At 52.3% G+C, this 21,925-nt stretch overlaps 1 protein-coding gene across 8 annotated transcripts in view; it reads left to right on the top strand.

Annotated features, from left to right (window-relative positions):
- ARVCF (ARVCF delta catenin family member) overlaps positions 1–21,925 on the top strand; it is a 51,590-nt gene that overhangs the window by 7,838 nt on the left and 21,827 nt on the right. The gene's annotated exons all lie outside the window — the stretch shown is intronic.

Genomic DNA, 21,925 nt, shown 5'->3' with positions numbered 1-21,925 from the left:
CCTGCTCGGCGGGGAGTCTGCTTCTCCCTCTCCCGCTCCCCCCTCTTGTGCTCTCTCACTCTCTCTCTCTCAAATAAATAAATAAAATCTTTAAAAAAAAAAAAGTATGAATTCTTCCCTCATCTGTGTGCCTGCAAGTTCTTTCTCAGTCTTTCAATTTTTGTTTATGATGGAAATTTTTATATTTTACGGTGAAATTCAATGAACGTTTTCCTTTTTTAGTTATTCTATTGTCCTTCCAGAGCACCTAATCAGGTAAAGGCGCCCCTATCTTTTCCTGAGGTATTTCTAGTTTAGTGTTTTACATTCAAGATTTCATCTATCTAGAATTTATTTTGACATAAATGTAGGTTGAGGATTTAACTTTATTTTTCACTTGTATCTGAACCATTTCTTTTTTTTTTTTAAGATTTTATTTATTCATTCATTCGAGAGAGAGAGAGTGCACGAGCAGGGTAGAGGGGCAGAGGGAGAGGGAGAAGCAGACTCCCCACTGAGCAGGGAGCCCGACACAGGGCTCAATCCCAGGACCCTGGGATCACGACCTGAGCCAAAAGCAGATGCTTAACCAACTGAGCCACCCAGGCACCCCTGAACCATTTCTTTGACAAATTCTTTTTTTTTTTTTTTAAAGATTTTATTTATTTATTCATGAGAGACAGAGAGAGAGAGAGAGGCAGAGGGAGAAGCAGGCTCCCAAGGAGCAGGGAGCCCGATGCGGGGCTCGATCCCAGGACCCTGGGATCATGACCTGAGCTGAAGGCAGACGCTTAACCATCCGAGCCACCCAGGCGCCCCCACCCCTGAACCATTTCTTGACTAACATTTTCTGTCACCAGAAGTTGGAAGCATCATGTAATGTGTCCTCAGGTTTGTGGTGCCCATGGCAAGTGTCTAGCCCTTAGCCAGTGACCACTGCCTGATTAAAAATATCAGGTTGGAGCCTCCCCTTGATCAGTCTTTGTTATCAAAAGTCATGGTTATGGGCGCCTGGGTGGCTCAGTTGGTTAGGCGACTGCCTTCGGCTCAGGTCATGATCCTGGAGTCCCGGGATCGAGTCCCGCATCGGGCTCCCTGCTCGGCGGGGAGTCTGCTTCTCCCTCTGACCTTCTCCCCTCTCATGTGCTCTCTCTCTCACTCTCTCAAATAAATGAATAAATAAAATCTTTAAAAAAAAAAAGTCATGGTTATTCTGCATGTTTACCCTACATGTGCTTGTTGGAACCACTCTGTTGGGTCCCTCTCCCTGGGACTTCTGTGGGATTCACCTTAGGCTTCACTCTTTGGAGCCAATTGGCCCTCCCTGTGTGGGTCTGTGGCATGTCCTATGCCGGTCTCCCCATGTCTCAGGGCTCCCACAAGAGAGCCTGTCCCCCTCTGAGAAAAGAGGTCCCTGCACGGTAGAGCCCCTCAGAAGCAGGGCCCCTGCTGGTGTGGCTGGAGAGCCTGGTGCCCGATGGCAGTTCTCTGTCCTGTGCAACTCTCAGCCAGGCATCCAGGGGCCTTTGTCATCAGACTCCTGTGTCATTTCCAGGTGGGCAGGTCGCCACAGGAGCCCCAATCCCTTTCCCAGCCCCACAGCCCGTGCTTCTCAGGCGAGGCAGGAAGAAGAACGTTCTGCACAGAGGACTTGGGCTCAGACCCTGGCTCTGCTCACCCTGTAGGCCTTGTGAAGGGCTTGACGCAGTTACGTCTCGGGCGCCGCACCAGCTTCCGGCTGTGCCATCCTTGTTCAGGGTGATTCACAGCTGCTGGTGTGGCCCGTGCAAGCAGGGCTAACCTCGTGAGGCCTGTGGGCGAGATGGTGCTGTGCTGGCCCACACAGGCTCTCCTGGGCCGTCTCTGCAAAGCCCGTGGTAGCATTTACCCCAGCCCTGCATTTCCCTGGGCCCCCAGCCCCCAGCTTATCTCGCCCGCAGGAAGGCTGCCCACTATCAGGTGGATAGATGGAAGTACCCCACCCCCCTGGCACATCTTGCCAGGTTGACTTTGCAGCTGAAGGGTTTGGTATTTCGAATATGCCTTTAGTTAAACTTTTTCTTTTCAAAATATTTTCACTCTCCGTGAAATCCTAATTAGGCCATTCATTCGTCTGAATGTACTTGCTGCTCTCTGCATTTTGCAAGATAATGAGGCTGCGAGATGCTGCCGCCCCCAAGCTCTCAGGGCCTTCACTTTCTGCCCCGGAGGGAGACGCCGGCACCTCCGTGGGCCATCCCTGCCTGTGGGATCTGGGCTGCAGTGCCTGGGTGGTAGGGGGCACTGAGTGTACAGATGGAGAGATGGAGGCCTGGGCCACTCACAAGTCTGCGATGGTGTAGGTGAAGGGGTCTCAGCCCCAGCAAGGCCCACGCTTTACAAAGCAGCATCCCCCTTCACCTCCTGTCACTCCAGGCTCAAGATCAAGGCCAAAGGAGGTACCTCCTAGATCCTGCTGGCCCAGGCTCCCCTGGGTGTGCCTGAGGGGCTGAGAGCAAGGGAGAGGCCACAAGACTGACCCGTAGATGCCAAATGACCATGGCACCAAAGGCCCCCATTTTGCTTTTTAAAGATTTTATTTATTTATTTATTTATTTGAGGGAGGTGGGGAGAGAGAGAGAGAGCACACTCGCAAGCGGGGGTGGGGAGCAGAGGAAGAGGGAAAGAGAGAATCTCAAGCACACTCTGGGATACCAGAACCCTATGTGGGTGGGCTTGATCTCATGACCCTGAGATCATGACCTGAGCTGAAATCAACTTAACCGACTGAGCCACCCAGGCACCCCCACCTCCAGTTTCCTCTTTTTTTTTTTTTTAAAGATTTTATTTATTTGACGGAGAGAGAGTGAGCGAGAGAGCACAAGCAGGGAGGGGGCAGAGAGAGAGGGAGAAGCAGGCTTCCTGCTGAGCAGGAAGCCTGATGCAGGGATTGGTCCCAGGACCCCAAGATCACGACCTGAGCAGAAGGCAGATGCCTAATGGACTGAGCCACCCAGGCGCCCGTCCATTTTACTTTTTAAAATAAATTTGTAAGTATGTGCTTGTTTATAGAAAACGTAGAAGATACAGAAAAGAAGGAAAATGAAATCATACCTGTTGCGTCTGTACAGCCCAGCACTTTCTGTCCTCCCACAGGTTCCTGGGAGGTGATTTCCACATGTGCATGTTTAAGGGGGCTGGAAGTTGTGATCCCCACCCCGCACCTCACCAGCATCTCCCATGTTGGTGTTGGGATGCTTGGCCAACGCAGAAGGGTGGGTGCCCTATTTCCAGGTAGTACTTGCGGTTGACTATGCTGGTCCTGCTTCTCTGGGGCACACACACCCATGTCAGGCCCCCTCTGTCCCTGGGGCCTGTGTGCCCCTCAGCTAAGAGCTCAGAAGGACATCTCATCATGGACTCAGGCTGTTTGCAGTTCTCTACCATCAGGGCCGCTGCAGTAAATAACTTTTGCTCAGAGCTGTTTTTCTACATTGAAACAACTTGGGCTTGATCTTGAGGTTCAGGCACTGCTGGTGTGTGTGTGTGTGTGTGTGTGTGTGTGCGCGCTGCTGGTGTGTGTTGAAACAACTTGGGCTTGATCTTGAGGTTCAGGCACTGCTGGTGTGTGTGTGTGTGTGCGCGCTGCTGGTGTGTGTTGAAACAACTTGGGCTTGATCTTGAGGTTCAGGGACTGCTGGTGTGTGTGTGTGTGTGTGTGTGCGTGCGCGTGTGCGCTGCTGGTGTGTGTTGAAACAACTTGGGCTTGATCTTGAGGTTCAGGCACTGCTGGTGTGTGTGTGTGTGTGTACGCTGCTGGTGTGTGTGTGTACGCACACGCATCCTCATGCTGGGGACAGAGCCTTGGTGGGAGCCATCAGATGCCAGCGAGACCTGAGAGAGTGGCCTAAGGGTGGGCCCCGTGACAGCCCCTCCCCCAAGAGATAGCTAGGCCCACTGTCTTCAGACGGCCCACCCAGGGCCCTGCATAGGACACAGACCCCAGGAAGGGAGGAACACCTCCAGTGAGGCCCCCACCTCACCTCCTGTCCCCTCAAGCATGAAATGGGAGCCCAGGTGTCCCAGCAGGCGTTTGTGAGGTGACCCCACTCCTGGTGCTGTGCTGAGGGATGCGGGTGATCAGGAGGCTAGGCTGGTCCCCCGGCTCTGTGGGCATTGCACACAGTGGGTGCTAGGGCCTCCCCTTGGCCCTCGGCCTCTGGTCCCACCAGGCTGTCTCACGCGTACTTCCTCACACCCAGACTGATGCCCAGGGGGTTTGGAGGCCAGCACTCCCACAGATGATTACCTCCAAGATGAGTCACTCGGACCCTCGCGGAGGGCACACTGATGGTTCTGTAGTAAGAGTCGAAGCTTCAGTGAGGAGTCTCCTCTGCACACAGTTGGAGGCCCAGGGCTCAAGGCACCTCAGCACCCTGACCCTGTCCAGAGGACCATGCTGGGGGAAGGGCTCTAGGGCTCTGAGAGTGTCAGCCGTGCCCCTCGGAGCATACCATGGGCTAGCCAGTTCACCCACCATGGGTGAGCGTGGGATCCAGAAGACCTGACAGGGCTGAGAGGGAAACGGGTGGGAAGGGGAGGGGTGCAGGAGGGAGGAAGGGCAAGGATGTAGGAGTATAGGAGACAGGGCAGGTAAGGCTGCAAGGGGAGGTAGGGGTGCAAGGAGGCAGAGGTATAGGGGAAAGTGGGGCTTTAGGGAAGGTGGGAGTTCAGGGGAAGGAAGAGGCAAGGCTATAGGGAGAGGGAAGTCTGCTAAAGAGGGTAGGGAATAGGGGAAGTGAAGGTACCAGAGAGAAATGGAAGTACAGAGTGGAGGAGCAGGGATGCAGGGGGAAGTAAGGACAGGTGTGCAGGGGGAGGCAGGGATGCTGAGGTCAGGAGAGAGGCCAGCAGGTGGTTGAAAGTCCCAGGTTCAGGCCCTGTGATACTATTTTTTTTTTTAAGATTTTATTTATTTATTTGACACAGAGAGACACAGCGAGAGAGGGGACACAAGCAGGGGGAGTGGGAGAGGGAGAAGCAGGCTTCCCACTGAGCGGGGACCCCGACGTGGGGCTCAATCCCAGGGTCCTGGGATCATGACCTGAACCGAAGGCAGACACTTAATGACTGAGCCACCCAGGTGCCCCCTGGGATAGTATGTTCTAAGTACCCTGGCCACATGCTGAGCCTTCTGAGGAGAACTGGAGCTGGGAAAGGGGGCTTTCCTGAACACAGCATGGGAGGGCAGGTGTGGGCTCTGGGATTCCTGAGCCTCCCATCCCCCTCATCAGTGGGCACAGGCGGCCAGCCTCACCTGTCACCTCCTGCCCAGGGTGAGCGGCCGGTTTATTGCCACCCAGGGAGGCAGGTGACCTGTCCAGGGCCCCAGAGGGTGCAGGGCCGTAGCTAGGACCACAGCTGGGTCAGGGACTTGTATGGGACCAAAACCATCTTTTCTCTTGGGCCTCCCAGCATGCGGGTAGGGAGTTATGATGGGGAACTGAGGCTCAGCAAGCAGAGCTGGGCCCTGCTCCCAGGCCTGCCCCAGGCAAGCACATCTTCTCTTTCCAGGTGTCTTGGTGACAGTTCTCTGGCATTTGCCTGTCTGTAGGGAGCTATTGGTTATGATGAGACTATTTCAGTATTTGTATTTGAAGAAATAATTCCAGACGTTTCTTTGCCAAACCTTTGAAACAGGGCATTAGTTAATTTTTAATTAAGCCTTTATGCTTGCGAACTTTTGTCTTTATAAAAGGGCCAGGACATCCAGAGGTGTAGTGAGGGTGGGGGTAGGCGATGCCCCAGGGCATGGTGCAGGGAAGGAGGCCATCTGTGACTATGACACAGGCAGCAGCCTTGTGCCCTGTGGGAACCCTGGGCCCTGGCACGTCCCCTTGCTCCTGGTGACTCTGTCCCCCTCCTCGGACTCCACTGCTCAGAGCATCCCCACAGTTCACCCCACAGTGAACCTCAGACAAGACCCTGGGTCCGAGAACAGCAGTCTTGGGCAGGGCCAGGGGGCTGGGTGGGAGTGGAGGGGTGTTTGCTGTCCCCTTCCCTGCAGCTGGTAGGGGCTGCTTCAGCCAGGGCAGGGGAAGCTCTTGAGCTGGGCCTGGTTCTCTTGTTCACTCCTTCAGCAAATATTTATCTGGTTTCTCCTGCCATGAGATGCCCCATGGCCTCCAGGATACAAGCCATGTCTGGTCCCTGTCACACTGGCAGCCCCGCTCCTTGCTGCACCCACCTCCAGACTCAGCAGGCTATGTCTGGGTGAGGGTCTCTGTGGACCCACTCCCTGCATCGTTCTAGATGCAGAGATGCCCTCAGCAAGGCGGCATTCTCCTGAGCCTTCAGGAGCCCAGGGCAGTCTTTCTCCTGACATTTCTCCAGTTTTTCACAAAAATCAGCCTCCCTACAGAACACAGGCCCGGGTTCCTCAGTGCAGCCCAGGCCTGGGAGCCACAGTGCTCTGTTGGTCTAGATGCTGTTTTCCGGCTGTTCATCCTTGCTTCCTTCTTGCAAAGAAATGAATTGAGTACCTGCCACGTGCCAGATGCTGTGCTGGCTGCCATGCAGCAGAGGCCAAGGTGGTCACTTTCCCCAACACCCCCTCACCTTTGTTACCATATGTGGCAGCAGGTGAGGGTTCAGATTTGTGTCGTTTGGCCCATGCAGAGGCCTAAAAGCTGGTGACAGAACTTCACAGTGTGATCCTGGACTCACAGGTTAATTTTCTGTAACTTCTTTAAGTCCTGTCCTCTCTGAACTACATCTATGAGAAATTTCTATTTCTGGCATGTGAGAGGTAGTCAGAAATGCATTGGTCATTTCAACGGGAATCTTGGTTTGGGGACTTAGATACCTATGTGCTAACTTATTTTAGGTTTGTCCTAGATTATTCATATTCATTCATTTTTTTTTTTAAGGTATTCTGGAATCATTTACGTTGTTGATTCTCTCTGTTAGAAATTGTCTGGGTATTACTCCTGGGAGAGCTTTAGAAATAGAAAACAAGGTGCTCGTTGCAAGGATGTTTTAGCGTTTTTCATTCAGCTCTGGTGCACTCGTATTCATAGTCATTCTTTATTGTTTAATAATTATTTAAAGCTGTGAATTTGCCTCTGAGTATAGCTTTGGCTATTTCCCCCCAGCTTATTGAGATATAATTGACATATAACATTGTGTGAGTTTACGGTGTACAGTGTGATGATTTGGTACACATATGTATTACAAAATGTTTGCCACAATAAGATTAGTTAACACATCCTTCATCTCACATAAATTGTCATTGTTTGTTGTTATGGTGAGAACATTAAACATAGCAACTTCGGAGCGCCTGGGTGGTTCAGTCGTTAAGCGTCTGCCTTCGGCTCAGGTCATGATCCCAGGGTCCTGGGTTCGAGCCCCACATCAGGCTCCCTGCTCAGCGGGGAGCCTGCTTCTCCCTCTTCCACTCCCCCTGCTTGTGTTCCCTCTATCGCTGTGTCTCTGTCTGTCAAAATAAATAAATAAAATCTTTAAAAAAAAAATAAAAAAATAAACATAGCAACTTCTCTCATAGCAACTTCTAAGTATACAATACAGTATTGTCAATTATAGTCACCATGCTGTGCATTAGATCCCTGGAACTTATTGTATAACTGAAAGATTATCCCCTTTGACCTGCATCTCCCCATTTCCCCTACCCTTCATTCCTGACAAGCACCATTCTACAACCCATATATTTTTATGTATGATGTTTGAATATATTTTTCACTGTTTCTAAATAGTCAGCTTGGTATGCTTAAATTTTTGTCTTTTATCTATTTATTTAAAAGAATGTTTTGCATATTCTAAGAGCCACAAGATGGCTTTTTTAAAATTTCTATTTTTTGGTAAAATATACAAAATTTACCATTGTAACCATTCTTCAATGTTTGGTTCTGTATCATTAGGTATATTCACATTGTTGTGCAACCAATCTCCAAAACTTTTTCATCTTGCAAAATTGACACTCTGTATCCATTAATGAACATTAATGAACCCATTACCCCCTCTCTCCAGCCCCTGGAACCACCATTCTACTATGTCTTTCTGTGAATTTGACTAATTTAGATGACTCATAAAAGTGGAATAGTACAGTATTTGTCTTTTTATGATTGGATTATTTCACTTAGCATGATTTCTCAAGATTCATCATGTTGTGGGGGCGCCTGGGTGGCTCAGTCGTTGGGCGTCTGCCTTCGGCTCAGGTCATGATCCCAGGGTCCTGGGATCGAGCCCCGCATCGGGCTCCCTGCTCAGCGGGAAGCCTGCTTCTCCCTCTTCCACTCCCCCTGCTTGTGTTCCTGCTCTCGCTATCTCTCTCTCTGTCGAATAAATAAATAAAAAAAAAAAAAAAAAAAAGATTCATCATGTTGTGGCATGTGTCAAAATTTCCTTCCTTTTAAAGGTGGAATACTCTTCCATTGATAATAACATTCCATGGTCCATAAGTGTGTATCGCATTTTGTTTATCCATTCATCTATTGGTAGACACTTGAGTTGCTTCACCTTTTGGCTATTGCGAATAATGCTGTTATGAGCATGAGTGTAAAATATCTCTTCAATCATTTGCTTTCAGTTCTTTTGGATGTATACCCAGAGGTGGAATTACTTGATCATACAGTAATTCTATTTTTAACTTTTTGAGGAACCACCATATTGATTTTCTTTTTATGCCATTTTACATCCCACTAACTGTGCACAAGAGCACCAATTTCTCCACGTCCTTACCAAAACCTGTTATTTTGTGTTTTTGAGAGTAGTCATCTAATGGGTGAAGGTGACATTTCACTGTGCTTTTGATTTGCATTTCCCTAACATTAGTAATATTGGGCATCTTTTCATATACTTCTTGGCCATTTATGTATCTTCTTTGAAGAAATGTGTGGTCAAATATTTTCCCCGTTTTTAAACTGGGTTGTTTGTTTTTTGTTGTTGTTGATTTGTAGGAGTTCTTTATGTATTCTGGATGTTAATCCCTTATCAGGTACATGATTTAAAAATCTTTCTGCCATTCTCTGCATTGCCTTTTTACTCTGTTGATTATGTCATTTGAACAAAAGTTTTCAATTTTGATATAGTTCGATTTATCTATTTTTACTTTTGTTGCCTATGCTTTTGCCATCATATCCAAGAAATCATTGCCAAATCCAACATCACAAAGCTGTCCCCCTATGTTTTCTTCCAAGAGTTTTATAGTTTTAGGTCTTCTATTTAGATCTTTGATGCATTCTTAGTTAATTTTTGCATATGTTATAAAATGTTGTAACTTTATTCTTTTCCATGAGGATATCCAGTTTTCCTAGCACCATTTATTGAAAAAACAATTATTTCCCCCATTGAATGGTCTTGACAACCTTGTAAAAAATAGTTGATCATATATATATGAGGATTTCTTTCTTTTTTTTTTTTAAGATTTTATTTATTTGACAGAGAGAGACACAGCGAGAGAGGGAACACAAGCAGGGGGAGTGGGAGAGAGAGAAGCAGGCTTCCCGCGGAGCAGGGAGCCCGATGTGGGGTTCAATCCCAGGACCCTGGGATCATGACCTGAGCCGAAGGCAGACGCTTAACAACGAGCCACTCAGGCGCCCCTATGAGGATTTATTTCTATTCTATTCCATTGGTCTATATGTCTGCCTTTATGCCATGACCACACTGTTTTCATTACTAAAACTTTGTAATAAATTTTGAAATCAGGAAGTGTGAGGCCTCTAACTTTGTTCTTTTTTATGATTGTTTTAGCTGTTCAGGATCCTTTGAGATTCCATATGGATTTTAGGATGGAGTTTTCTATTTCTGTAAAAAATGCCATTGGAATTTTGATAGGGACTGAATTCAATTGGTAGATCACTTTGGGTAATATTGACATCTTAACAATATCCAGTCTTCCATTCTATAAGCATGAAATGTCTTTCCATTGGTGTAGGTAGGTCATCTTTAATTTCTTTCAGCAAGGTTTTGTAGTTTTCAGTGTGCAAGTGTCTTTCTTCACCTTAGTTAAGTTTATCTCTAAGTTTCTTGTTCTTCTTGATGCTATTGTAACTGAAATAATTTTCTTAATTTCCTTTTCAGATTATTCATTGTGAGTGATTTCTGTTTATTGATTTTGTACCCTACAACTTTATTGCTTTATTAGTTCTGAGGGTGTGTGTGTATATGTCTGTGTGTGTAATCTTTAGGATTTTCTACATTTAAGATCATATTATCTGCAAACAGAATTTCACGTCTTCCCTCCCCATTTGGATACCTTTTATTTCTCTTTCTTGCCTTACTGATCTAACTAAGATTTCTAATAGAAGAGGACTTGAACAAAAGTAGCAAAAGCAGCATCCCTGCCTTATTCTTGATCTTAGGAGAAAAGCTTTAACTCTTTCATTATTGGGTGTGATGTAAGCTGTGGTGTATGTGTAATATAATGTGTAGCATGTAGAGTATGATGTCTTTTTTATGTATGCTCGTTATCATGTAAAAGTGTTTCTTTCTATTCCTAGTTTGTGTTTATATCATAAAAGAGTGTCGAATTTTGTCAAATGTATTTTATGCATCAATTGAAATTATCATTTCCCCCCATTATTTTGTTAATATACAGGGTATTATGTTGGTCGATTTCTATATGTTGAGCCATCCTTGCTTTCAGGAATAAATCCCACTTGGTTATGGTGTATAATCCTTTGAATACACTGCTGAATTCAGAATGCTGGTGTTTTGTTGAAGATTTTTACATCAGTTTTCACAAGGGCTGTTGATCCATAGTTTTCTTTTATGGCTTGGTATCAGGATAATTCCAGCCTTGTAGAATGAGTTAGTAAATGTTCCTTTCTTATCGATTTTTGGGGACAGTTTGAAGATTTATGTTAACTCCTCTTTGAGTATTTGTTAGAATTCACCAGAGAAGCCATCTGGTCCTGGGCCTTACTGGGAGGGTTACTTACTGATTCAATCTGCCTGCTAGTTATTAGGTCAGCTCAGGTTTCGTTTCTTCATGGGTCACTTTTGGTAGATTGTGTGTTTTTAGGAATTTGTTCATTTCTTCTAGGTTATGCAATTTGTTGGTGTATAATTGTTCATAGTATTCTCTTATAATCCTTTTAAAAAATTATACAGAGAAGAGACATACTGAACACAAGAGAGTGGGGTGGGTTTTTTTTTTTACATTTTTCAAGTTTATTTTTTATTTTTTTAAGATTTTTATTTATTTATTTATTTGACAGAGAGAGAGAGCGAGCGAGAGAGGGAACACAAGCAGGGGGAGTGGGAGAGGGAGAAGCAGGCTTCCTGCCGAGCAGGGAGCCCAATGTGGGGTTCGATCCCAGGACCCTGGGATCATGACCTGAGCCGAAGGCAGATGCCCGATGACCGAGTCACCCAGGTGCCCCTCAAGTTTATTTTTAAGCAATTGAATTTGTAAAATTAAGGTAGCTAAAAACGTTCCTTCGTTTTTCTTCATTTTTTTTCAGTTTCACTGAGTATAATTGACAAATTTATAAGCTACTTGGTGTGTACGTCATAGTGGTTGGATATACGAATACATTGTGAAAGAATTCCTGCGGTCTAGTTAATGAGCACATCCATGATGTCATATCTTTTGTGAGTTTGTGTGTGTACGTGAGTGTGTGTGTGTAGTGTTTGGGTTTGTTGTTATTTTTGGCTTGGTTGGACTTTGTTTTGTGTTTCATGGATTCACACCTAATCTCTCTTTTTTTTATACCTAATCTCTTACACTCATCAATCCACAGATCCACAGATATCTTGAGACAGTAAAAACACTCCCCACAGGCAGCTTGCAAAGGATGGCTAGGGACAGCTGAAGTCACCTTAAGGCACGCAGCGTATCCAGGCCTTGCTGGAAAATACGTTTCAACCCCTCAGCAACCCTTGTTCCCCGAGGCATGTGGTCTGGAGCTTCTGCCTATGGTGGGGTGACACCCAGCTGAAATACCCGGTTAGCCTGGACTTCTCTGGGCAGTCCAGGGCTCCCGGCGAGCCCTGTTTGCTCCCTCCCAGGAGCAAAGGAAAGATCCATCATGTGAATGGCAAATCATGACTCTGAAAATCCAGGAATTTCACCATGAAGTTTCCTTAAGGAATTTCAGAGCGAGGTTAACTTTTTTAGAGATCTCAAGGTAAGGAAGCCAGGCATCCTGTTGAACAAAGCTCTCAGCTAGTCCTGGCCGTAAAAGAGTGTCTGCAGCACAAGAGATGATGAGCGGGCAACAGGATGTACAGCTGACATCTGCGGATGGACGGTGTCCAGCCCCTCTGGGATGTGGACAGCCTGGCGGAGAACGAGTGCTCCGGGGAATGTTCGCCCCGCCAGCAGGTCAGGCCAGGCGCGTGCCTCCTTCCCACACCACAGAGCCAGCCTCGAGCACTTAGGAAACGGGTGTGTGTGGGGGGGATACCTCAGCCTACCAAGAGTGAATCGTAAAATGCCAGAAATAGACACATCCACACTTTTCTGAGCTGGTGTTCTGGACAGGAAGCTTTGATTCTGACCCGTACGCTGACAAGCCCGCTGGAGGCCTTCTCTCTTGAGGGTGGTTTCTGCCCGTTTTGACAGCGCCGCTCTGCTTTTTCTCCCTTGGGGAATTTTTATTGTGTGGAAGTTTCGTCCTGGGATCTAGTTTCCACATCTCTTGCCTTCCCTCTTTCATCGACTTCTTGTCATTTTCTGCTGCTTTGGAAGGACTGGCCTGAGTTTGCTTTCTGCTACCCCACTGTGTGCAGATTTACTGCGGCAACCCGTGTGCCGTTCCCCGCCTCTGCCCATGGGGGCCTCGTCATTTATGATCACTCCCTTCCATTACGGTCTGTTCCCAGTTCATCAGTTCAACACTGCCTTCGACCTTTCGAGGACACATATCAGCTATTCCCTAGTACTTGTGCTAATAAGTGTGCTAAATATAATTTAGCGAAAAGTGACTCTCTCCAGTAGGATTTGCCCCGGCATGCTGGTGTGCTGTGCTGTGGGCAGTTCTCTGCTGGCTAGGTGCTTCTGTCCAGGGTCCGTGGCCCAGCTGCCCTCACCTGCCACAGAGAGACTTGGTGTGGACCAGAGGCTGGAGCCACTTGCAGACTGTGGTGTCACAGACAGGCCTGGCCTCAGAGGTCTTGATGGGGGGCAACCTTGCAGGTGTTCAGGACAGTAACAGGGTCTGTGTTAGGATGCTGACCCTTACCAGGGCCCACAAGGGCTAAGGAGCGCTCTGCCTACCTTCCCCTCCTGCAACGAGGACCTGTCAGGACTTTCAGGCCACCCACCACCCATTTTCCAGTGGGGCAGGTGAGGTCAGGTCCCACGGGGCAGCTATGGTGAGCTCAGCAGCAGCCACACAGCGTGGATGGGTGTGGGTGTGCCTGTGGGTGCATCGTGCGTCCCTGTAGGTGTGTGCGTGTGCTTGTGGGGGTGGCTGCCACATGTGCCTGCAGGTGAGTTTTGGGAGGTCCCCAAACTGTACGCATGCTTTCTGCAGTGTTCCCACCTCCTTCTGGCAGGGATGGGACACACAAACAAGTCCAGCTCCCAGCAGGCGCTCATGGCATGTGTGGGTGGGGGGCGGGGAGTCGGAGGGGACACTGCAGGGCCTAAAGTCTGTGCTGGGTGGGGGTGGGGTGGAGCCCCCTGCCCTTTCCCACTGAGTAATTTGCATATAAAAGGGGGGAGTTTGTTACTGGCTGGAGGTTGGTAGTGTCTGGACTTGTTGCCATGGGCACTCCTGAGCTTCAGGAGCAGCTGAACTGGCTCCCAGCCTGGAGAGGGGGTTAGGAGCAGCAAGGCTGGTGTCCAGCTAAGCTTCTGGGAGGGAAGGGATGTTCCTGGGGCCCGGGAGAAGCCTGAGCTGGCCATGGTCACCTGCTTGTTGACCCTGGACAAGAGCAGACTAGAGGGGACCTGGCCCTTGCATGCTGTGGGCCAGGAGCAGGGCTGGAAGGGCCTAGAACCTCCCTCCCCAGGGCATACACTGCTCTCTCGCCCACACTCACCTCTGACCCATCCAGAACCGGATGGCCCCAGCCACCCTACCTCTGCCCATGGCAGCTGGAGGGCCTTCCTGCCACCTGTGGTGCTTGTTGGCCCTGTCCCAGGCACTGGGCTGTGGGCGCTGTGCTGCCAAAGTCCGGCGGAGTCTCCCTCCTTGAGTCCCCAGTGTTGTTCCTGCTGAGGGAGGGAATGAGTGGCCAATTTCCGTACACATCTCACTCTTCCCAGAGAACTGCCTTCTGGAGGCTGAAGACAGTCCTGCTGAGCCCCAGGACCCCATCTCCCTGGATGGCAAGAACCTGGGCTGGGCTTTGTTGGGAGCCCCCTTCGCTATAGGCCCCACCACACCCTCCCTCCCAGGGCTGTGGAGAAAATTGCCCTGGTATTGCTGATGATGGGCAGGTACATTGGTGCCTGCAAGCAGCTAGCGGGAATTTGACGGGAAAAGCAGGCAGGGAGGGTGAGGCGAGGGTGTTAGGGGGTGCTTGTTGACTCAGAGGGGCACTGCCATGTCAGGGTTGGCCCCTTGGCAGCCTCCCCGGGACCTGCGTAGATCTGCCCACAAAGAGACTGATCTCTCCTGGGGCCAGCTCTGCCTCGTGCTGTTGCCCCGGGGCCGTGACCCCCCACCCCAGTGGCTTAGTTAGCAAAGCTGCAGTGGGTCAGGCTGAGGTTGCTTGGGGAGGGCTGCCCGGGCAGGGCGCCCGGCATGCAGGGGCACTGCCAAGTGCCTGGTCAGCAGCCGTCAGGGTGGCAGGGACCCACAGGCGGGGATGGGGAGGGGTTCCAGGGCTGGGAGCCTGGTAGGGTGAGCTAGGGCCCTGACAGGGCAACCTTGCTGGGGTATGGGGAGGAGTGCTCTGTGCTGGCTTCCATCACGTGGCCCGCATTGCCTTCAGGGTCTCCTCTCCCCTACCCTGGAGCCAACTACACCACAGCCGGTTCCTCTTGTCCAAGTCTGTCTTGAGGTTGTGGCGGCAGCAGGCCCACCCCAGGCCACACAGCTGGGCCAGCCAGCTGCATTCTCCCCCGGGGAAGGCAGGCAAAGACAGGGACCCCCTACAGCAGGGGAAGCCAGGCGAAAGAAGCAAGGGACGGCGCGCTGGGGTAGGCCTGGATGCCATGCGCAGCCCCCTCAGCAGACCTGGTGCCAGACTTGTTGTCATCTGACCTGTCTGCCCCCCAGGGACTTCTTGTGTCCAGTTCCCACTGGGTCCTGAGCCTGGTGGCTCAGTTCCCATCAGGTGGGAGTTTTCCCCACTGCCAGTGCCTCTTCCTCTTATCTAGGCAGAGTGTGTTCCTTGTCAAAATGATGGGAAAGATAGGGAAAACCGCCCAGACTCTAGCCGACAGCTGTGGGGCTCATCCCAGGGACCCTTCTGTGGGCAGCTGGGGCAGGTGGCACTGGGGTGGGGGGATCGGTCCCAGCTGCTAATCACCAGGCTCTGCAACCCGAGAGGGGGGTGGCTGGGCTGAGGGGCCCTGCCTCACCCCCCAGAGGCTTATTGGCCACAGGCTCCTAGGGGCTGCACTCCCACTGCCCCTCAAAGGGGCTTTGTGCCACCACAAAGAGGCTCTGTCCCTCACAGAGAAGCCTGGGTGTTGCCATGGTGACAGAGGGGGCCAGGAAGAAGGGGGTCCACCGTCTTGGGGGGGAAAGGGCGTTCCTAGTGTACACAGGCCAGTAGCCAGTGTGGGTGACTGCCATACTCGTCCTGCTGCAGCCCTTGGCCTGGCTAGACAGCCGCCGCAGCTGTGCTTTAGTGGGGCTATCTGGACATTTCATGGACACCTTGGCCCCTTGGTAGGGGCTGAGCTCCCAGGCTCTGGTGCCAGTCAGGGCTGTCTGCTTCTGGTCCCAGCCTGGCTTTGAGTGTCAGCCCCCTCCTCGGGAATGCCTTGGTCCCTGTGCTCACCCCAGAGTGTGGTAGGGTGGGGCTCTGAGCCTGGGCCCTCATAACCGCCCCACCATGCTGCTCTGCTGTCCTTGAGATGGAGTGTGGGGGAGGGGAGTGTGAGCCTCTGCTGGGAGGGCGGAGGAGCCACTCAAGGTATCTTGGTGGCATTGGCCTTGGAAGCAGCCGGCCAGCCCACCCCACACAGTAGGATACCCTGGGGCTTGACCCCTCCCTTGCCCCCCAGTTTCCCCTCTCATGGCCAAGGTGGAGTGGCTGGGCTGCTGGTGCAAGCAGAGAGGGCACTGTGACTGCCAGGCCCCACCCTCCTCATCTGGAGCCCCGTGGCTCCCCAGCCCTGGGGCCTTGGGCCCTTGGGGGTGCCCCTGGGCTGGCTGCTACAGGGACCGCTGAGGAGTGAATCCTTGCTGCCGATACCCCACACTCGGAGCCTGCAGGGTATCGCTCTGGGACTGTGGCTCCGGCTGGAATCTGGGTCAGGTGCAGGAGGGATAGCAAGGGGGCTGCCCTGAATCCCAGCCTGGGGCCTGGGGGAGAGCTGTCCATCCCCATCCCATGAGTTCTGATAGAGGCAGTTCCCAGGGAACCAAGGAGACTTGGTGACTGAGACCTGTCCCAGTGGGAATCTCAGGCCACCCCTTTAGGTGCCTCTGGTGGTGGCTCCCTGTGGCTCAGGCCTCCCACCGAGGAGGGGGCAGCAGCTGGGATATTCACCTGTCTCTGCCTGCACTCCTGTCAGAGTGAGGCCTGTCTCTGCCCTGTCTGGCCTGCGCTCCCAGCTCCAGGCTCTCAGCTCCCGGACCTCAGGCGCCCTGGGCCCCTACAAGTGTCCCTGCCTTGACTTGACCCTGAGGCTCCTACATCAGTACCGCCCCCAGCCTCTGGTCGTTCTGGACCACTTGGCCTAGGGCACCCCATTGGCACAGGGGAAGAGCCCCCCCCAGACTGTTCTCCCTGCACATGCGAGTGTGATCATCAGACGAGTGCTGCTGCTTATCCATGTGGACAACCTGGGGGCAGGTCACTAAGGGGCCATCTGTCCCCGCCCCCACCCCCATCACGGCGTCTGGTCCCTTGCAACAGGGGTGCCTCCTCTGCTGGGGAAATCTAATTTCCAGGCTGAATCCAATTACCATTCTGTCAGCTCCCTGAGAGTCCCTCTGCTTCCCTCAGCCCACGGGTGGCACTGCCTAGGCCCCTGGGGAGCTGAATTCCCAGGCCTCCTCCTTCACTTGCTGCTTTTCTGTCTCTTCCTTACCTTCAATTGTAGCAGTAACTCAGCACCTCCCTGAACGCTGGCAACACTGGTAGGTGCAGAACTCTGCTACCCAGAGTGTCTCAGTGACCTGAGACGCATCTGCATCTCCTTGTAGTCAGGACGTGGGCACACTTGCTGGTTTCCATGCTCATTGCTTTGCATCTTATGTCTCTGGCCACATCCCTTGTTTATAGCCTTTACACAGTTAAAGTTGAGGTTCTGGTTTTTTCTTATTGATTTGCAAGAGTGCTTTAGAGATGAAGGGTGTCACTTTACTGCTGGTTGTCACAAAGACCTGATCCCAATGTGTCGATTGTCTTTTGGTTGTCTTTATATCTTTTTCTCCCACCTTCTATTATGGAAAATTGCAAATGCACAGAAGTAGAGGGACCTAGTGTGATGCCTCCCCGTGTGCCCCTCACCAGCTTCTGCCGTGATGAAGTCAAGGTCTAGAAGAAAAGCCATTGCCTGTCTTTCGTCTGAAACACGCCCTGCATATGTTACTGTAAACGGTGTCACTTTAAAACCCAAACCAAAACACCATAACCACAGTCCGTGATGCTGTTTTGGCGGGGGATGTACAGAAATGCTTGGTTCTCACAAAGTTGAGCTGCTCTGTCTTTCCTTGGCAGTTTGTCCCACTGCTTTGAGGTTAAGAACAGCCTCCTCCCGCCCAGACACCCCAGGCCTGACACTGACTTCCGAGCAACACTGTGGTCCTGGCGGGGATGGACAGACACGGACTCCGCCCTGTGTGAACTCCCCGGCCCAGGCCTCCTGCTCCAGCCTTGGCTCAGTGCCCATCCTTCTGGGCTGGCCAGAAGCTATCCCTGCAGCTGCGGGCACTGTCTGACCACAGTAGGGGTGACAGGGTAAAGATGGGCCCCCATGAGGCCTGGCCAGCCGTGCTGGGAGCAAGTCACCATGCTGGCAGTGTTAAGGGTGGGGGACGTGATGCCCTCCCAGGCAAAGTGGGCTTTGGAGCCACCAGGCCAGGGTTCTGCTTCTGCTCACACCACTTCCCTATCTAGATGGGGGGCGGGGGCAGAATGAGGTTTGCCCAGTGGCCAGTCCTCTCTTCCCTCTTGGGGGACAGCTGGCCGTGTGCCGACAGATGGCCGGCGAGGAGTCGGGACTGGAGCCCAGGCCTCCTGCCTGCCTCCCCCTGCCGGCCTGACCCTTGGGAAATTCCTCTAATTCCTCAACCCAGATTGGACTCGGGCCCCATAATTTGATTTTCTGGAGCAGGGTTTGGCTGGACTCCTTGTGAGGAAGAATGTCTGGGTCAGCAGGAAGACGTCAAATGTGGGTTTAGGTTTCAGGGGAAGGCTCGGCATCTCCCCCTAGCTCCTCTGGTGGTGCCTTTGCTTTCCTGGTGGACCGAGTGTTAGCCACAGTTGTGCCCCAAAGTGCTCAGGGTCCACGCTCCCCCTGCCCAGCAGCATTTCAGAGCCTTGTTCTTATCTACCCGCCCACCCATTCATCCACCCATCTGACTCTCCACCCACCCACCACCTTACACCCATTCACCTGCCCATCTGATTCTCCACCCACCCACTACCCACCTACTCATTCACCTGCCCATCTCACTCTCCACCCACCCACCACTTTACACCCATTCACCTGCCCATCTGATTCTCCACCCACCCACTACCCACCTACTCATTCACCTGCCCTTCTGACTCTCCACCCACCCACCACCTTACACCCATTCACCTGCCCATCTGACTCTCCACCCACCTCTCTGTCCACCACCATCCTCTCGCACAACCACCTACTCACCCTCCTATCCACACGTCCATTAACTCGTTCATCCATTTCCCCATCCATCCAGCCTTCTGTCCTTCCATCCCTTCATCCATTCAGCAATGTGTCCACCTGGGATCACTTGTGGGATGTCCAGGCAAAGATAGGTTTACCCCAGGTTCACTGCCTTCATTCCTGCCTGGGGCCAGTGAGGCTGGCTCTGCATTCCATGTTCGTTCCTGGGAGGTCGGGCATGGTGAGCAGCCTGCACCAGGGACTGCAAAGCCAGCAGCTAGGGTCTGGATGAGGGTTGTGAGGGCTCTGGCTGATGGGCAGTGTGGGGCCCTTGCCAGGTGAATGGAAGCTGTGATGACACTGGCCAGAGAGGAAATTAAGGGTCAGCTGAGACCCCTGCAAGCATGGCACTTCCCTGCTGGCCTCGGGCCCTCCCCAGGATAGGGCCCCTCCCTGATGCCCCTCTGGGGATGATGTCTTTACAGTCTCGTGGTCAATCTTAAAAAATCATGTACAGGGGCGCCTGGGTGGCTCAGTCCATTAAGCGTCTGCGTTTGGCTCAGGTCGTGATCCCAGAATCCTGGGATCGAGCCCCATGTCTGTGCGGGGAGTCTGCTTCTCCCTCTCCCTCTGCCCCTCCCCCTGCTTGTGCTCTCTCTCTCAAATAAATAAATAAAATCTTAAAAAAATTCATGTACAGTTTGCTTTCCATGTCATTACATATTTATTGTTTTAATATAAAAATAGCATTTTGAGTTATCATCAGAAAAGCCGCCCTCTGGAGTGCTGGCCCAGCTCACCTGTACCCACACGTGCTCCTGTGCACAGGCCGTATACCTCGGACCCAGGAAGGCCACCATGTCAGGGGAGTAGGCTTAGGTCTTCCCTGCTTCCTAGATGCCGCCAGCCAGCAGCCTCCCTCTTGCATACCCCAGGGCTGCCCTCAAGGCCACCGAGGTGAGGAGGCTGTGGACTACAGGCCCAGCATCCCCACCCACATGCAGATAGAGGGGTGCACCGTCAGGCTGAGGCAGAGAGCATGGGCCCCAGACCCAGAGTCTCTGCTCTTTGTGGATGGTTACACGGTACTCTTCCTCCAAGCTGGCTGGCATTTGGGGGTGTCTCCTGGGAGACACACAGTCATTTAGCTCCAGCTGAGAGAACTGGGCAATGGGAAGGTCATTGTGGGGTTTGGCTACCTTCTCACTGCCTTAGATTTCTGGGCCCCTGCCAGAGCAAGTGGGCCCCCTCTACGGGGGAGTTCCTTGGAGCCCAGAGTTGGAACATGCTGGAGGGCCCAGGGCAGGGAAGCTGGAGGCTGGGGCTGTCCCCAGGGTCTGCAGCCCCAGCCTGGTCTGAAGGGGAGCCTGAGGTCAGTCAGGAATCCATGTCCTGGCACAAGGAAGGAGGAAGTCACCTCCTAGGTATGAGGCCCACAGATATCCTTTTTTTTTTTTTAATCTTTTATTTATTCATGAGAGGCAGAGAGAGAGAGAGGCAGAGGCAGAGGGAGAAGCAGGCTCCCCACCCAGCAGGGAGCCCAATGCGGGACTCGATCCCAGGACCCCAGGATCATGACCTGAGCCAAAGGCAGACGCTTAACCATCTGAGCCACCCAGGTGCCCCACGGCCCACAGATATCCTGATCACCACCTCCCAGGGCCTTGAGACCCATACTTCGACCAAGGGCTTGAGTGACCTGGCTCCACCCCCTGCCCCCCAGGGAGGAAGACCCCACCATGCTTGCCTGGGGCCACCAGCTTCAGTCCATCCTGCACAAGGCCTACTCTACTGTCTGAGTAGCACCAAGTGTGGGGCTGCGTGCATCTGTGGCTGGTACCCAGGTAGCAGTGGGTGTGCCCAGGAGGCTGTGTGCCCACAGCCATGGACATGCCATGCTCTTTGTCCCTTACTCCCCGCTGGCCAAAGAACCCAGTCTATACCTCACTTTCTTCATCCCCCGCAAGCTCCTCCCCTCCCCCCATGATGGCCACCGCCTCTCCCAGCCCAACATACTGACTTCGCTGCCCCTCTGCTGGGTCACACTGCCTGTTTTATTTGCATGACAGGTGCTGGGAAAATGAAACTTAGCTTCTGGGACCTATGCTGGCCTTTTGCTTCACTGGGCCTTGGTTTCCCCAGCTTCACAGTGGGCTGGGCTCCATGGTGTCTTCAACTCTATGTACACGCATGCCCCCCAACCCTGTCCCTGGCTCAGCTGGTACCGATGGCCAGGCCCAGCACCGACCCCTCCTTTCTAGGGTTCAGTTCTTGCAGCTGGCCTTCCAAGGGTGCTGCCCACTGCTCTGTGTCTCTAAGCTCAAGCCCTGTGTTGTGCAGGGGCCCCAGGGCCAGCAGAGTCTGCCTCAGCCGGCTGGTGTGGGCTGAACCAGGAGGAGGCCCTGAGCACATGGCCTGCCCTCCGCCTGCTGGCCTGCTGCTATGTGCAGGTCTGGGCTCCATATACTTCCCCTGCTTCTTTTTGCTCATGAAGAACAAATATGCTGGGCAGCCAGGGAGCAAGCAGCGAGAAGAGTGCTGGTTTGTGGTTGCAGCTGCTGAGTTCCTGCCACCCCTACCCACCACCCTGGGGCCCTCAGGGGCAGCACCGGGCAGGGGCCCAGGCAGGCCTGACCCTCCCCACAGACTGGGCCTCAGACGCCTGGGACCCTGCCCTCCACCTTCCCTCCAGATCCGGCGTGAGGCGCCTGGACCACTTCTGAGTGCAGAATCCCAACCAGGCTGTACTCAATTTTTACTCTGTCATGTGGGTAGATAGCACCCTTGTTCCCAGCCAGCGTGGCTGTGAGTGGAGGCCTAACTGCTGGTCCGCAGGCCGGTGTCATCCCCTCACCTGCCCAGGTGTCCCTGGCGGCTGTGGAGCGGCTTCTCTCTCCCTGCCCACTGGTGCACCAGCTGTGTGGCTATGGCTGGGGGCCCTGCCTTCTCTGGGCTGGAGCACTGCCTCCGAGAGTTGGGCCTGTGCTGGCCCCATGAGGTTGGGATGAGCTGGCATGTGCT

Source organism: Leptonychotes weddellii, chromosome 13, assembly GCF_054177405.1.
Source record: "Leptonychotes weddellii isolate Sample4059 chromosome 13, ASM5417740v2, whole genome shotgun sequence".
Taxonomy (NCBI): Eukaryota; Metazoa; Chordata; class Mammalia; order Carnivora; family Phocidae; genus Leptonychotes; species Leptonychotes weddellii.
The sequence above is the reverse complement of the archived record's forward strand: the minus strand, read 5'-3'. Positions and strand labels throughout refer to the sequence as shown.